Here is a 15,549-nt window from a genome sequence, read left to right as displayed (position 1 = left end):
AACCACGGGAGTGCAATACTCCAACTATCACTATACGCGGGAATGTACAATGGCGAGCTGCAAGGCGACGACCTTGAGCTCGTTGTCCTCGCCACAGGCGGCGGTATTACACAGAGGCGTCGACCTCTTCCTTCCTCCTTCTCTCTCACTCTCTCTCGGCTGCTCTCACTTCGCTCCCTCTTAGTGGAAAACAGAAAATGAGCAACAACAGACTTAACTGTTTGCCCTAAGTCATATTTATACACATATGACTTTCGGGCTATTTACAAATATAGCCTCAAGGGCTCTTGGCAAACATATTCACAAATATGTCTCCGCATCCGGATCTCTCTCCGGGTACATTCGTCATCCGGCTCCATAACCGGGGTCTTCATCATCCGGCTCCGTAACCGCAACCGGGCTTGCCGTCATTCATCTCCGGACATCCCATCCGGAGGGACCGAAATCCCAACAACATGTTCCTCAAACTCGCCTTGCAGGAACGCATTCTTGACATCGATCTGATGTAAATGCCACCCTTTTGCCGCTGCTACGGCTAGCAAAACACGCACGGTAGTCATCTTCGCGACAAGCGCGACGGTGTCCTCGTAGTCCACCTCGTGCTTCTGCGCGTAGCCTTTCGCTACTAACCAAGCCTTGTACCCGTTGACCGAGCCGTTGGTGTTGTACTTGACCTTGTACACCCACCTACATCCGATCGGCTTCACACCCTTCGGTGCATCAAATAGGTCCTAGGTTTCATTCTCCGCCAATGCGCGCATCTTTTCCTCCATTGCGGCACGCCAATTTGCGTTCGTCGCCGCTTCTGCGTAGCTCTCCGGCTCACACACTTCCGCTACACGCATCATGTACGCATAGTGATGCGCCATGTACTCGTTGTATCCGAACTGCACAACTGGGTTCTTCTGGTGGGTAGATCGGTGTAATTGCCTATTAGCAGATGTTGAAGCTCTCTTGGCCAACGCGGACTACGCTCTTGAATGTCCTTCATCATTCTTCTCGGAGTCGGATTCATGACGATCCAACTCGCCCTTATCCGTGCCGTACTCCAGCATCTTCTTCTTCCCTTTTTCCTTGCGTGTAAGCCGTCTCCACGGCTTCCTGTGGGGGGAATGCACGGCTAAGTCTCCACTACTCGCCGGCTCTTCTTCGAACTGGTCAAACCGACCCAGTCGCTCGTTCGGTCCACTTAGCCGAAATAAAATCGGACTCTCATCGAGGGTCTTGATTTCGTGGTCATCCGGAGTCATTTCAACCTCATTGACCTCATCATCAGAACTCGGGTCCGAAGGTCTAGAGTTGGTGTTGACGTCCGAAGTCGAAGGCAAGTACCAGGATGCGGACTCGTCAAACACAACATCATGGCTCACATGAGCTTGTTTGGTTCCGGGGTATAACACTCATAACCCTTCTGTTTGTCTGAATAGCCGACCAAGATACACTTCTCGACTTTCGCGTCCAACTTCCTCCGTTTCTCCTTCGGCACATACACATACGCAATGCTACCGAAAACTCTCAAGTGTCGTAGATTCGGCTTTCTTCCGAAGTACAACTCATGTGCCGACACTTTGTCTCCGATCCGATTCTGGATGTAGACCATGGTTCGTACCGCTTCGACCCAATAGAACTTGGACACACTCTTTTCTTCCAGCATTGCCCGCGCCACTTCCACAACCGACCGATTTTTCCTTTTGGCTACGTCGTTTTGCTCTGGCGCATACCTGCAATTGAATTCCCTCTAAATTCCCATTTGTTGCAGATAATTGTTGAATTGGCCGGAAAAGTACTCTTTTCCGCCATCCGACCGTAGGCACTTGATCTTTCTCCCTGTTTCCCTTTCTACGAAGCTTTTGAGGTCCCGGAAACAGTCAAAGACTTCACTCTTCTTTTCAATGAGATAGATCCACGTGTGCCGCGAGTAGTCGTCGATGAAGGAGACAAAATATCGACTCCCGTCAAGACTAACGTTCTATGTCAGCCCCCATACATCCGAATGTATCAAGTCGAGCTTGTTCCAACACCGGTTACGCTCGTTTGGGAAAGGAAGTCAGTGTTGCTTCCCTAGCTAGCAAGCTTCACAAATTTGGGCCTTCCGACCACTAAATTTGGGCAATCCGAACATAACTTGTTTGATTGCAAGTCTTGAAGCCTTTGATAGTTGACGTGGCCTATCCACTTGTGCCACAAGTCGATATCCGACTCGACTTTTTTTCCTTTCGCGAACATTGCGGTGCCAACATCGTTGGTGTCGAGGATAAACATCCTCCCGTCTCTACGCCCTTGCACAATAACTTGGCCTTCCTCCTCCATGAAGCACCCGAGATGCGTGAAAAGGACTTGCATCCCCTGGTCGACGATCTGCCCGACCGACACCAAATTCTTCGTGATTGTCGGGATGTGTAACACGTTCATGAGTTTTCCTTTTTTCCCGACATGGCTCAGGGGAACTTCACCGACATTCTCAATTGAATGCGGAGTGTTGTCTCCTGTTGCGACTAGTCCCGGTTGCATCGGTTTCTCAAGGTATGAGAACCACTCCTTATGGCTCGTCATGTGGTTTGACACACCGGAGTCAACGTACCACACCTCGTCCGATTTTGGGGTGGTCTTCTTCATCGAGTTTGCTTCGTATCTCGTCACGAAGGCTCCCCCCTTCCTGACTTTTTCGGATCCTTCGGCGTAGTGCGATCACTGTTGATTTCCTTTGTCGATTTGTCCGTATCCGGATCCGGTTTTCTCCGAATTGGCACGCTTCTTCCAGCACTCGCTCTCCTTGTGGCCTTTCTTTCCACAATACCAACATTCCGTGAAGGTTTTCCCTTGTCGGTTCTCGTCGCCTCGACTCCCCCTGTTTCCGGAGGGTTCGGAATTGCTGTCAGCATCACTTCAGTGCCTTCTTCCTTGATCCCGTCGGCCGCCTCCATTGTGCACAGACTCACCTCGTCCACCATGACCACGGGGCCTATCTCCCTCCATGTACATCATCTTGCTATCAGTGTGCGTACTCGTCGACGCACCCATGTGGTTCTCCTCTATAAGGAGCATCGATTGTAGGTCCAAAAACGACAACGTATTCTCACGTGTGCACACAGCAGTTCGGAACGCTCCGAACTTCAACACTAGTCCCCCAAGACAGATCTACACCATCTCGCCTTCCTCGTCGTTCACATCGATGGAGGCTAAGGAGTCACATATATCTTTCATCTTCCTGGTGTAATCAGCCACCGACAAATCGCGTTGTCACAAGTTGCTCAACTCCTATCGGAGTTGGAGCTTTCTGGCTGTGGTACTTGTGGTGAAAATCTTTTTCAGATTTCCCCAAGCATCCGTCGGCGTTTTCGAATCCCGAATATAGCTCAAAAGTTGTTTGCCCACACAAGACGTGAAGCAGTAGAGAACTCTGCTCGCCAACTGTTCCCAAGCCATGAAGTCTTTGTGTGTCGACTCGGGTGTTGTGTCATTTGCTCCGTCAACATAGCTCCAATATCCATGCCCGAGCAGGTACTAGTGCATCTTGTACGACCAAGACGCGTAGTTGTTTCTGTCAAGCTTCTCGATTGGAAGCAAGCTAGCCATGCCTCTATCCATTCTGTTTTCCTGTTCTTTACAAAGGTTAGGTTTTCTTCTCAAGTTAAGGTCGGTTGCAGAGGTTCTCAACCCTCGCGCTCTGATACCATATGAAAAGAACAACGTGCGGAAGCAACAGAGAGCAAAACGTAGGAAAACACAGGTTTAATGGAGAGCTTGGACACACACACAATACGCAGGAGAGAGGGAGAGAGAGAGAGAAATACACACCACTCTACTTCAAAAAATAATACTCAATCTGTACATAGGATGTGCTCAATGAGCACTTTTATACAAGTCCATACGGACTGACTGAAGTACTGACACGTACTTCAATGCTCATAACTGAGCTCTACACTAACTCCCAAAATATATTCCTACACGGAATATCTTTCCAACGGCCTCGCGGTTTATGCACCGCTACGGCTTCTTGTTGCGCACCGGTTTACGCACCCAGTTTATGCACCGGTCCAGCCTAACCGATCAGTCCCAACCAATCCGATTCTCGGCTTGCACAGTCGATCCAGCCAACGTTGAGCTTGTATCTCAACAAATACAACCTCTTGATCAAAACATACTTTGTTCTCTTTTAGGTTGTTAAGAAGAAGAAAAAAACACATACCACACCCAAATCATTTTGAGACTTATAAGTACAGGTTTTGATTGTTGTGTGATCCAATCACAACGATTTTCATATTGTGTTGACCGAATGGGAAGGTTCGTGTCAAGCAAGATCCGATCGTAGACCAGTGATCCAGTTGAGGTATTTCCGACCGATGAGAAGATCAATGGAGGAAAGAATGAATACACATACACACAATGCGATCTTACGATCCATGCCCCAGAAGACGAGCGGATTGGTATGTGATCCAAACGTGAGATGTGCTGACCGGACGAGAAGGTTCGTGTCAACCAAGCTCCGATCGAAGTTATCGATCGTAGAGAAGTGATCCGATCAAGGTATTTCCAACCGACGGGAAGACGATAGATTTCCGGTCGACGAGAGTTTGCCATGGCAAGTGGGTTCGACACGCAATGCACTGTCCCATAGGCGTGCCAGGTGTTACCCATATAGGTGTACAGGAGGGTTAAGGTGTAATGTGTGAGGAAGAGTGTGTGTGTGTGTGTGTGTGTGTGTACATGTGTACAAGAGTGGGGTAAGTAGGTGTAACTACTCCCATTTGACTTTTTGTACCCGAGAGAAAAACCCACTCAGTTGATTCGGCTATGATGACCACATGGCATATCATTATGCCTTTATGATGAAGGTGGCGACACTCTGAGAACCAAAAAATGTTTTCGAGCCAACCAAGGATCCACGATGGGTCGAAGGCATGAACGAGGAGATGCAGGCGCTATGCAAGAACGAGACATGGGATCTCATCCCTAACTCACCACACAAGAAATTGATTGGTGAAGGTTGATTTACAAGGTGAAATATAATGTTGACGGCTCGGTAAACTGCTACAAACCACGACTCGTAGCAAAAGGATATGCTCAAACGCTCAGAGTCGATTACAAGGAGACCTTTGCCCCGATGGCAAAGATGAAAACTATTCAGACAGTCATTGCACTCGTAGTTGCTAGAGGGTGGCGTCTCTATCAAATGAACGTGAAGATGCCTATCTTCAAGGAGAATTAGGAGAGGTGGTGTCATGAACTGCCCAGTTTTCAATTGACCAATTACCCGACCATAGTCTGCCAACTCAAGAAGCCATTGTACGCACTCAACCAAGCACCGCGTGCTTGGCATTCAATGATTACTCAGTATCTTCACCAAATCGGCTTCCGAACGTCGAAATCGAACAACTCCGTCTACATGAGAAGCGATTCCAAAAGCTTGATTGTCATCATCTTGTACGTGGATGATCTAGTCATCGAAGGAGATAATCTAGCCAACATGAGTAAGGTCAAATCCCTCATGCCTGGCAAATTCGAAATAAAAGACATGCAAGAGCTCCATTACTTCCTCAATATAGAAGTAATTCGGACACTAGTCAAGATCATGATCTTCCAACGACACTACATCCTAAACTTGTTATACAAGTTCGGGATGACAAAGTGCAAACCTATGTCAACCCCTCTCGATCGAAACCGAAAGCTCGATGTCGACTCTGCGACATAAGAGTGTGAGTTGACTCAATATCGTCATCTGTTTGGTAAGTTAATCTATCTTACCATCACACAACCCCACCTCAGCTATTTGGTCGGTCTACTTAGCCAATTCATGCAGAAACCTTAGAATATTCATCTAGATTGCGCTAAGAGAGTACTTAGGTACGTTAGTGGGACGATGGATTATGACATCTTGTATATGTCGGAAACGGTCGTTCGACTCAGAGGGTACACATATGCAGATTGAGTCGGCTACAAGTTTACAAATGATTGACCTTGGGATTTTTCTTCTCCCTCGGTAGAGGACCTGTCTCCTAGAGCAGCAAAAAGTAGCCGAGGTAGTTGCCTCGTTAATTGTGAGTGAGAGAGAGTGTGTGTGTGAGTGTAACTCTGTAGCCGTCTGTCAAACAAAGGAGAACTTGAGGTCATTGCCTTTGAGTTTCTCATTGTACTTCTCCTCTATCTTAGTGATCTGTTTTGGAGTTTGTGGACTCCACGTGGTTTTTCCCAGTTCGGGTTTCCACGTTAAACCTCGGTGTCTCTATTCTTTCTTTTTCTTTGTTTCTTGCCCCCCGTTTTTGTCTGTGCATTGCCTTGATCGTTTTCTTACTCACACACACACACACAGTTTCCTTGCGCTACACGAGATCACCTACACTCTCCATTTCTTTACAAGATTAGATCAAGTATGTTTCGGCTCCAATTGTGCTTGTTGGGGAATATAAGCTAGTGTTGCTTCCGTAATTGACAGGCTTCGTGAACTTGGCCCTTCCGGCCACAGAATTTTGGCAAGCCGAAAAAAATTTCCTTTGTTTGTATCTCTTGAAGCCATGGGAAGTTGATGTGGTTGATCTGCTTGTGTCTGATTCGACCTTTTGTCCTTTGGCAAACATACTAGTGCCAACATCGTTGGTATCGAGGATGAACTTCCTCTCGTCTCTACACCCTCGCATCATGATCTGGCCTTCATCTTCGATGGAGTAGCTGCATGTCTTAGTCGACGATTTGTTTTGTGGTTCACGCCCATTTGATTGGTTTTGTGCTATGACAAATGCACGGCCTATTCTGGCCTGCTTGAGCCCTCGGTGTAGTGCGATCTTTGCTTTCTCTTGGAATCAACTCTGCTTGATTCGAATCTATCGAAATTGGCCTTCTTTTTCCAGCACTCGCTTTCCCTATTGCCTTTCTATTTCTTTTCCTTGCCGGATTCTGAGACCACCCTGACTCCCCCTACTCGTGGAGAGTCCACTACTATCGGCACTCTTGTTGTGCCTTTGGTTCTAATCATATTGGCCATCATTTGTTCGTGCCGATCCGCCTCGTCCTCCATGACCATGGGCCGATCCGCCTCCATGTACAACATCTTATTGTTGGTGTGCATGCCCGTCGATGCACCCGCGTGATTCTCTTCGACAAGACACATCAACTACAACTTGAAGAAGTACAATGTTTTCTCCCTTGTGCGTACTGCCATTTGGAATGATCCCGACCTCTGTGCTAAACCTTCTAGGAAAATCTGCACCATCTCATCCTCATTCACTATCACATTGATAGATCCCAGTGTTCGTAGATCTCCTTGATTTTTGAGGCATAATTTGCCACTAACAGATCTCTCTACCGAATGTTGTTGAGCTCATGTTTGAGTTGCAACTTCCTGGCCATCGTGCTTGTAGCGAAGATCTTCTTCAGATTTCCCCAAGTATCTTTTGGCTTCTTGGGGTTCCAAATGTAGCCAAGCAATTGATCACTCGCACAAGATGCAAAGCAATACAGGACTCTACTTGCCGCCTATTCCCAGGCCGGGAAATCCATATGTGTCAACTCTAGTGTTGCATCGTTTGCTCCTTCTACGTAACTCCAATAGTCATGTCTGATTGCTCACACAAGATGCAAAGAAATATAGGACTTTGTGTGCCACCTATTCCCAGGCCGAGAAATTCATGTGTGTCAGCTTCTAAGCTACATCATTTTCTCCTTCCACGTAACTCCAATAGCCATGTCCGAGCAGATACTGATGCATCTTGTATGCCCAAGATGCATAGTTGCTCCCATCGAGCTTTTCTGTTGGCAGTGAATTACATTCCTCTATCCATGTTCCTGTCAATTTTTGTTCTAAAGATATTCGCCTTGTCTGTGTTAAAGTGCTTGTTGGCATCAAAGGATTCTTCTCAACTCTCACACTTTGATACCATGAAAAGAGTTACTTGCGGAATGTACAAAACAAACACTATCGGCTGACCCAGACAACAAGAGACAGTTAGGTAAAACAGGCTTGGTCACATGAGTGAGAGAGGCATGCATATCCTAGCCGAGAAGAAATTTCTTCGAGAAGTGAAAGGGATACACCTTGAGAAATGTGTCAATTGCCTAGTTGGAAAGCAAAACAAAGCTGCATTTCACTCTAGGCCACCAAAGAGAAGAGAATGTGCACTAGAACTGGTCCACACTGATGTATGCTACATAGATGCTCAATCATATCGTGGTGGACAATATTTTGTAACATTCATTGATGACTATAGCATAACGTTGTGGGCTTTCGTGCTAAAGTCAAAAGACCAAGCGTTGTTGTTCTTTAAGGAATTTCAAGCTAGAACTGAAAGAGAGTCTGGAAGAAAGTTGACGGTTGTCCAGACCGACAATGGTGGCGAGTACAGAGGACAATTCGAGGAGTATTGCAAGACCCAAGACATAAGACTCGAATATACGGTGCCTAAGACCCCTGAATTGAATGGTCTTGTAGAGAGGATGAATCAAACCATAATGGAAAGAGTGAGAAGCATGTTGTCACATGCAAAGATTCCAAAATCGTATTGGGCGGAAGTTATGTTGACAGTAATCTATGTGATTAACAGGTCTCCCTAAGTGCCCCTGAAAGGAGAAGTCCCACAACGGGTATGGATAGGTAAGGATGTGTCTTATCAACACTTGAAGGTGTTCGGATGCCTGTCATATATGCACGTTGCTAACGATCAAAGGTCGAAACTCGACAGCAAGTCGAAACCTTGCATATTTATAGGGTACTCTGAGGATGAATTAGACTACAGGTTGTGGGATAAACTCGACAAGAAAGTGGTGAGGATTCAAGACAAAGTATTTATGGAAGACAAAACGATTGAAAACTGAAAATAGCGAAATTCGGGGTCGTCTTCCTAGTCGACTCTCACTACTATGGACACAGGACTAGTCGACTCTACACGGTCGGTTGTTAGGAGACAGCCATTCAGCACAGTCGACTCGGAGCAACCGACTAATATGTATATGAGTCAAAGTTGGCTGACCTACAGAGATCAATTGATGCATACAAGTCAAAGTCAGTCAATTTCCAACAGCCGACAAATACATATGAACCTAAGCCTGATGAAGAGTCGGCAAGAACATCTGAACCTGAGCCGACTATGGGAGGAAGGAGATACCCACTCAGACAAAGGAGAGCACCCTCTTGATACTCCAACTAATATATTCTATTCACTGAGGAGGATGAGTCGGAATGTTACGTAGAAGCCATGGCAGATGAGCACAAGGAGAAGTGGCAAAGAGCAATGCAAGATGAAATGGACTCCTTGCATGAAAATTACACTTTCGACTTGGTAGAGCTATCGAAAGGTAAGAGAGCCCTAGAAAAAAATGGTTCTTCAAGCTGAAAATGGGGAAGTTGGCAACTCACCAAGATAAAAGGCCCGAATTGTAGTAAAGGGATTTCAGCAAAAAAAGGGGGTCGGCTTTGATGAGATTTTTGCACTAGTCGTAAAGATGACGTCCATTTGAATAGTGTTAAGTATTGTTGCCAGTATGAATCTAGAAATAGAGCAAGTGGATGTCAAAGCAACATTCTTGAATGGGGATTTAGATGAAGAAATCTATATGCAGCAGCTCGAAGGTTTTGTGGAGAAAGGAAAAGAGAATCTGGTATGTCGACTACGGAAGAGTTTTTACGGTCTAACACAAGCTCCATGACAATGGTATAAGAAGTTTGAATCCTTCATGTTGGAACATGGATTCCATAGAACACAAGTTTATCACTGTGTGTTTGTCAAAAGGTATAATGAAGGAGACTTCTTGATTCTCTTGCTATATGTGGATGACATGTTAGTGGTCAGACAAGACACCAAGAAGATTGTGAGCTTGAAGAAAGAACTAGGCAAGTCGTTTGCCATGAAAGATCTTGGACCGGCCAAACAAATCTTGGGGATGCACATAGTTCGAGATAGAACTAAGAATGTGCTATGGTTGTCACAAGAGAAGTATGTGACAAATATTTTGGAAAGATTTAACATTCCGGACGCAAAACAAGTAGGATCTACATTGCCGGCAAATTGCAAGCTTAATGTTGGCCAATGTCCGAAAAGCGAAAAGGACAAGACCAAGATGAGGAAATCACCATATGCCTCGACCATCAGTAGTTTGATGTATGCTATGGTCTATATGAGACCAAAAATAACATTTGCATTCGGAATAGTAAGCCGATATATGAGTAATCCAGGAAGAGAACACTAGGTAGTTGTGAAATGGATATTCATGTATTTGAGAGGCACCTCAAGGGTATGCGTTAGGTATGGTTTTGGAAAACCTATGCTCAAAGATTTTACCAATTCAAACATGTCGAGGGATATAGACTCCAGTCGATCCACATCAGGTTATGTAATGACCTATGCAGGGGGAGCAATTTCATCGCAGTCAAGATTGCAAAAGGTTGTGGCTTTGTCCACCACAAAGGTAGAATATATGGTTGCAGTAGAGGCCGTGAAGGAGTTAATATGGATGAAAAAATTTCTTAGTGAACTAGGAATGAAGCAAGAAAAATTCTTACTTCACTGTGATAACCAGAGTGCCATACATCTAACCAAGAACGTTGCTTGCCACTCTCGAACCAAGCATATACAGAGAAGGTATCACTAGTTACAAGAGATAGTGGATGAGGAAGAGTTTACCCTAATGGATCCGACATGCTCACAAAAATCCTACCTATGGACGAACTCAGAGCTTGTCGATAGAAGACAGGATTGACAGACTCTCCCTATGGGAGTGAAGGGGCAGTTTGTTAGGATTTTATCCCTTAGACGTCCTAATGGGAGAAGCCAGTTGTTGATTGGAAGAATCTGTTTTTCCTCTTGTATCTCAGATATATAGTGAAAATATGTTGCCTCGTGGTTTTCCTTGTTGTAGAGTTTCGATGTAAACGAGTGTGTACTGTGTTTTTTGTTTTTTGTTTTGTATTTTTTAGTCTATCTTTCTCGTCTATCTACGGTCCTAATCCTAGCACAATGTGCTCATAGAGCACTTTTTATACAAGCCCCTAACAGTGGGCTGACACAAGTATTGACAAGCTCTTTAATGAGCATAAGTGAGCTCTGACACTAAATTGTCTATATAATATTCCTATTACGGCTTCCAGCCGATCCGGTTTTCGGCTTCTTTAGCCAACTCGGCCTTTAGCTAGTTTGGCTCATATTGAGCTTGTCACTCAACATGGATGAACTCTAGGGGTTGTGATGTTGTCTCGTAGTGTAGAGAGTGAGGGCTTCAGGATTGTTTCCCCTATTGACAATGCCCGTAGAAGTCATTCTCAGCATCGTTGAGCTTTGGTATGTAGCCGATTGTTGATAGATGTTCGAATCCAGCTTACGACATGTGTCCTAGTTGGCCATGCCACAACGTAGGGGTTGGTAATTCGGCTATATTTAGTGATCCCTCCCATTCGATTACAGTGAGCAAGTACAAATTATTGTACTTTGTGCCATAACCGATTCGGAGATTTCCTCTCGTAATGTGCCATGATGACTCGCTCAGTGTCATCTTGTACCCTTCTTCGGCTAAAATTACGATGGAGATTAGACTCCTCTTTAGATCAGGTACATGTCGTCATAGTGCATGGTGATCATGCTTCCATTCAGTAGTTGAATGGGTATTTCGTTGATTCTAGCAATTTTGCACTCCTGCCTATTGCCAAGTTAGATTGCATCGGCATCTTCGGCCAAGTAGGACTTCTTCCGACCAGGATTCAACATAATTTTATTGGTTGATAGTTGGAGGGTGGTTCAAAATGGATTATCATAAATTCCAATCAAATTTTCATGCAATTCTCTTCCTTTTTAGCAACTAGTTGTCGACAACACTATGTTTGGCCTTTCCTGTAGTGTGTGCAGTAGGAGCATTTGGCTTGTCATTCTGTGACTTCGACCGTTATTGGTCATTTCTTCTCCTTGGTGGGCTTTGGATTTGGCCTATTCTCTGAGCCGTATTAGCAGAAAAATGGGCTATGACATTATCATTGATGGTGAGTCCCATCGATTTTCTTTGAAGATCTTTTGAGAGGATCTATCTGATCTCTTCCTCAAGCATTAGCTTTGTTGAGCTATTCGTGATCGTCTTGCAGAAGACTTCCTAACTTGTCGATAGGCTCGAGAGAAGTGAACGGGATTTGATTTCTTCTTCAAAGTTCAATCCTTACGAGGAGAGTTCGATCAACACCTAGCTGAAGGTGTTGACGTGGGAGGTTGCCAACTCAGTTTCATTCATCTTCATATTGAATAGTTGTTGAATCAATATGAGTCTTGATGAGTTCGACTTCTTTTCGTATTGGCTTGTAGCTTCTCTCACAAGGTGAATGCCATCGTCTCTTTTACCATGTTGAAGTAGATGTTTTCGGCCAAGTGCATCCGAATGGTTGATCTTGCTATTTCGTCAAGTGATGGCCATTCGTCAGTAGTCATCGAGGTCAGCTTGCTATTGTGCCGAATAGCCTCGATTTGATGCCGGATGATCAATACATCCTACATTATCTCCTTCCAAAGGGCAAAGTTTCTACCATCGAATTTTCTGATCTTACAACCAGTGTCCGATGTCAAGGCCATCATTCTTGTGGAAGTAAGTATTTGACCTAGTCCTTTCCTTTAGTCAGTTTTCCTCCTTGTGTTGTTGTTGAAATCCGAATTGTGGCTTAGCCAGCTATGGTATGATGATATGCCGACTAGATTGGAATAATATGGATCTAGTGTATGGAGTTAGCAAGCAAGTAACAAGAGAGATATGGTATATTGTTCCTGTCAATGAGATATACACAAAGAGAGAGAGAGAGAGAGAGAGAGATTATCATCTTCGGAGGTCAAATATGACATATGAGACCAAAAATATTACATTTCACGTGATACGTGTGAAAGTGAGTAGCGACTCTCAATGTTCAAGAACTTTATCAAGGAATGTTGCAACCGAGAGTGCACATTGTGGTTGTGAGAGAAATTCGTGCAAGGAGAGAGAGAGAGAGAGAGAGAAAGTGAGTAGCGACTCTCGATGTTCAAGAACTTTACCAATGAATGTTGCAAACAAGAGTGCACATTGTGGTTGTGAGAGAAATTCGTGCAAGGAGAGAGAGAGAGAGAGAGAGAGAGAGAGAGAAATAGTTACACAGTTGTAACGCAAGATGACAGTTGCATTCAAGAGTCCCTTCGAACGACTTTAAAAGAATATAGTTCCTCATATTTATAGTTAGGGAAAACTGAGCCCCAACTTAGAGGACGCGTTCACACTAGGAGTACAATAGGTGGAGTGGGACTTTTAGCCCAACACTAAATGAATGGAATGAAATAGAGAAAATTCAAAAGTTGTTCGTATGTAGACAACACATCCTATTTGGTCATGTTATCATAAACAAGTGCGCACATAGAGGTGCTAGTCATGCAAAGAGTATAAAAGTGTGTCTAAAGGTCAAGAATATGCATGATCACAAATTTTCAAAATAGGCTTGGAACATAGGATGCAATTCATAAAACACTAATAAGAACAAAATCCTCTCACATGGATTGTTAAGAATCTCTTACTAATCAAAAGACCAAATTAAAGTAAAAGAAAGGTGAACAGATTGTATAGAAGAACCTAATCCTCCCAACCACCCCTGAGTTATGATCAAGACATAACTAACCTACCAGTGACAGATATTAAGATGACTAGTACCTTGGAAGAGGTAACACGATCATCACAATGAAAGCCTAGCTTGCACCATTGGCGTCTCAAGACTTCAGCCTTTTGATGTAATATGTCTAATGAGGGTAGCTAGGCCTAATATTTATAATTCTTCCAAGGCCTCTTCAATAGATGTGCTTTTCTAAAACACTCTTCATGCATTGTTTGTCAAGATCATGATACATAACATGGAGAGGTGCTTAACATCATGAAATGGAGATCTCAAGTGATGCTATGAAGTAGGTGATCATCGAAGATAGATAATAGAGGCACTAGGATGAAGTGGTAAAATGCTAAATTGCCAAATTTGGAATATTGAATTGCAAATGTTAACCCTTAATATTCAACGCACTACAACGTAAAAAGGCCAGAACATATCCAAGCACATGTCACTACCCCAATGAGCTTTGGCTCTCCATGAGCCTTAACACTTCTTCAAACTCTCTCATGTAAGTTAGGTGTTAAGATAGCATCATGGCATCATCGCCCAAGCATGAAGATATGCAAGTAACTTAGGAAATGAAAACCTAGCGGAGGATGAACATAACTTACTTCTTACATGCTCAACATATACGATAATTTGTGAGAAGAATGATAGCTTGTTAGAGGCATAATAATTTAAGATTCATACTCAGAACTCCACCAAGAAAGATGAGCACATGCTTTTGTGCATTATTTTCACATATAGTGTAGAGTAATAAACCCCCCTCTTCAGAAGGAGTCACATGTAAGATGGTATGTTGATTTGGTCTCATAGATCAAATTTGTCTTCGTTGAAGATAAAAATATATTCTATTCGTTTCTTTTCATACATGCTCAAGTTGTTCAAATCTAGCACAATCTCCAACTAGTCTTTTGTAACAATGAGTGCCATCATTTATAACTTTGGGACATTAGACAACACAAATAGCAAAATGTATTACACAATGTCATTAGTGATGTGACGATGTTACTGAATCAAGAATGAGCAAAAGTGTCACAATTGTTATTAATCGTGGTACTGCCGTTTGTGGTACCACCATGAAGTTATAAACCCAAAACAAAGGGTTCAAATGTCAATAAAATTAACAATGGGGAACATAAATCTATGACAAGAACCACCAAGTTTGTCTTGAGACCTTTAATTAAGAGAAAGATGAGTTAACAGGATTACTCTCACTCATCATAGATTGCAAGCACCACAATATTTTTCCATTACAAGGCTTCCTTCTTTCTCATACTACATTTGATACAAGAATTAGAAAATCTAGGGAAAGAATTATAACTGAACCAATTGTTTATCACAAAGAATTTCATAATTAGCATGATACTATGTTCTCTTTGGTACGGCTAGGCCCTCAACCATTTTGCGCCTCTCACACTAGGGATGTAAGTTGTTTTGATTGTGTTGTTTATATTGTTTATGTTAGGTGGTTTCCAAGAGTGCTCTTGATTGTATATTTTCTACCTAAGGATGAGGATGGGATGGCTCATCCCACAATTACTACCAATGTGGAAGGTGCTAATAAGACTAAAGGTCTCAATATATCTATGCTTGACCTCGATTGAGAGCGGCCTCAAATTGGCACCTAAATCAATACAATTGGCATCAATGAGGATACAACAACTAGCTTTATTCACAATTTTTTGGACTCACATGTAGCTCACAACTATCAAAAGCAGATGAACCTATAAACACAAAATTTTGGTAAATAGGAGAGTCAAATTTTGCTCAAGAAAGCACTTACATTTCTTGAAGTAAAAAAGAGCAATGAGCGCACATCCCAATGTAAGTTCCAATGTTCAATATAAATCTAAATTTCTCTTTCAATTCAATTTGTGTGTTCTTGTATCGTGTTTTCGTAACTTTTGCTTTCTTCTTCAATCCAACTCCACAATTGGATAGAGGTTCAACACTTGTCTACACGCATG

The sequence above is a fragment of the Azolla caroliniana genome, unplaced genomic scaffold, assembly GCF_043228905.1.
Source record: "Azolla caroliniana isolate FFs.n. ecotype wild unplaced genomic scaffold, voAzoCaro1.0.p SCAF_17, whole genome shotgun sequence".
Taxonomy (NCBI): domain Eukaryota; kingdom Viridiplantae; phylum Streptophyta; class Polypodiopsida; order Salviniales; family Salviniaceae; genus Azolla; species Azolla caroliniana.
This window is presented reverse-complemented; position numbering follows the sequence as displayed.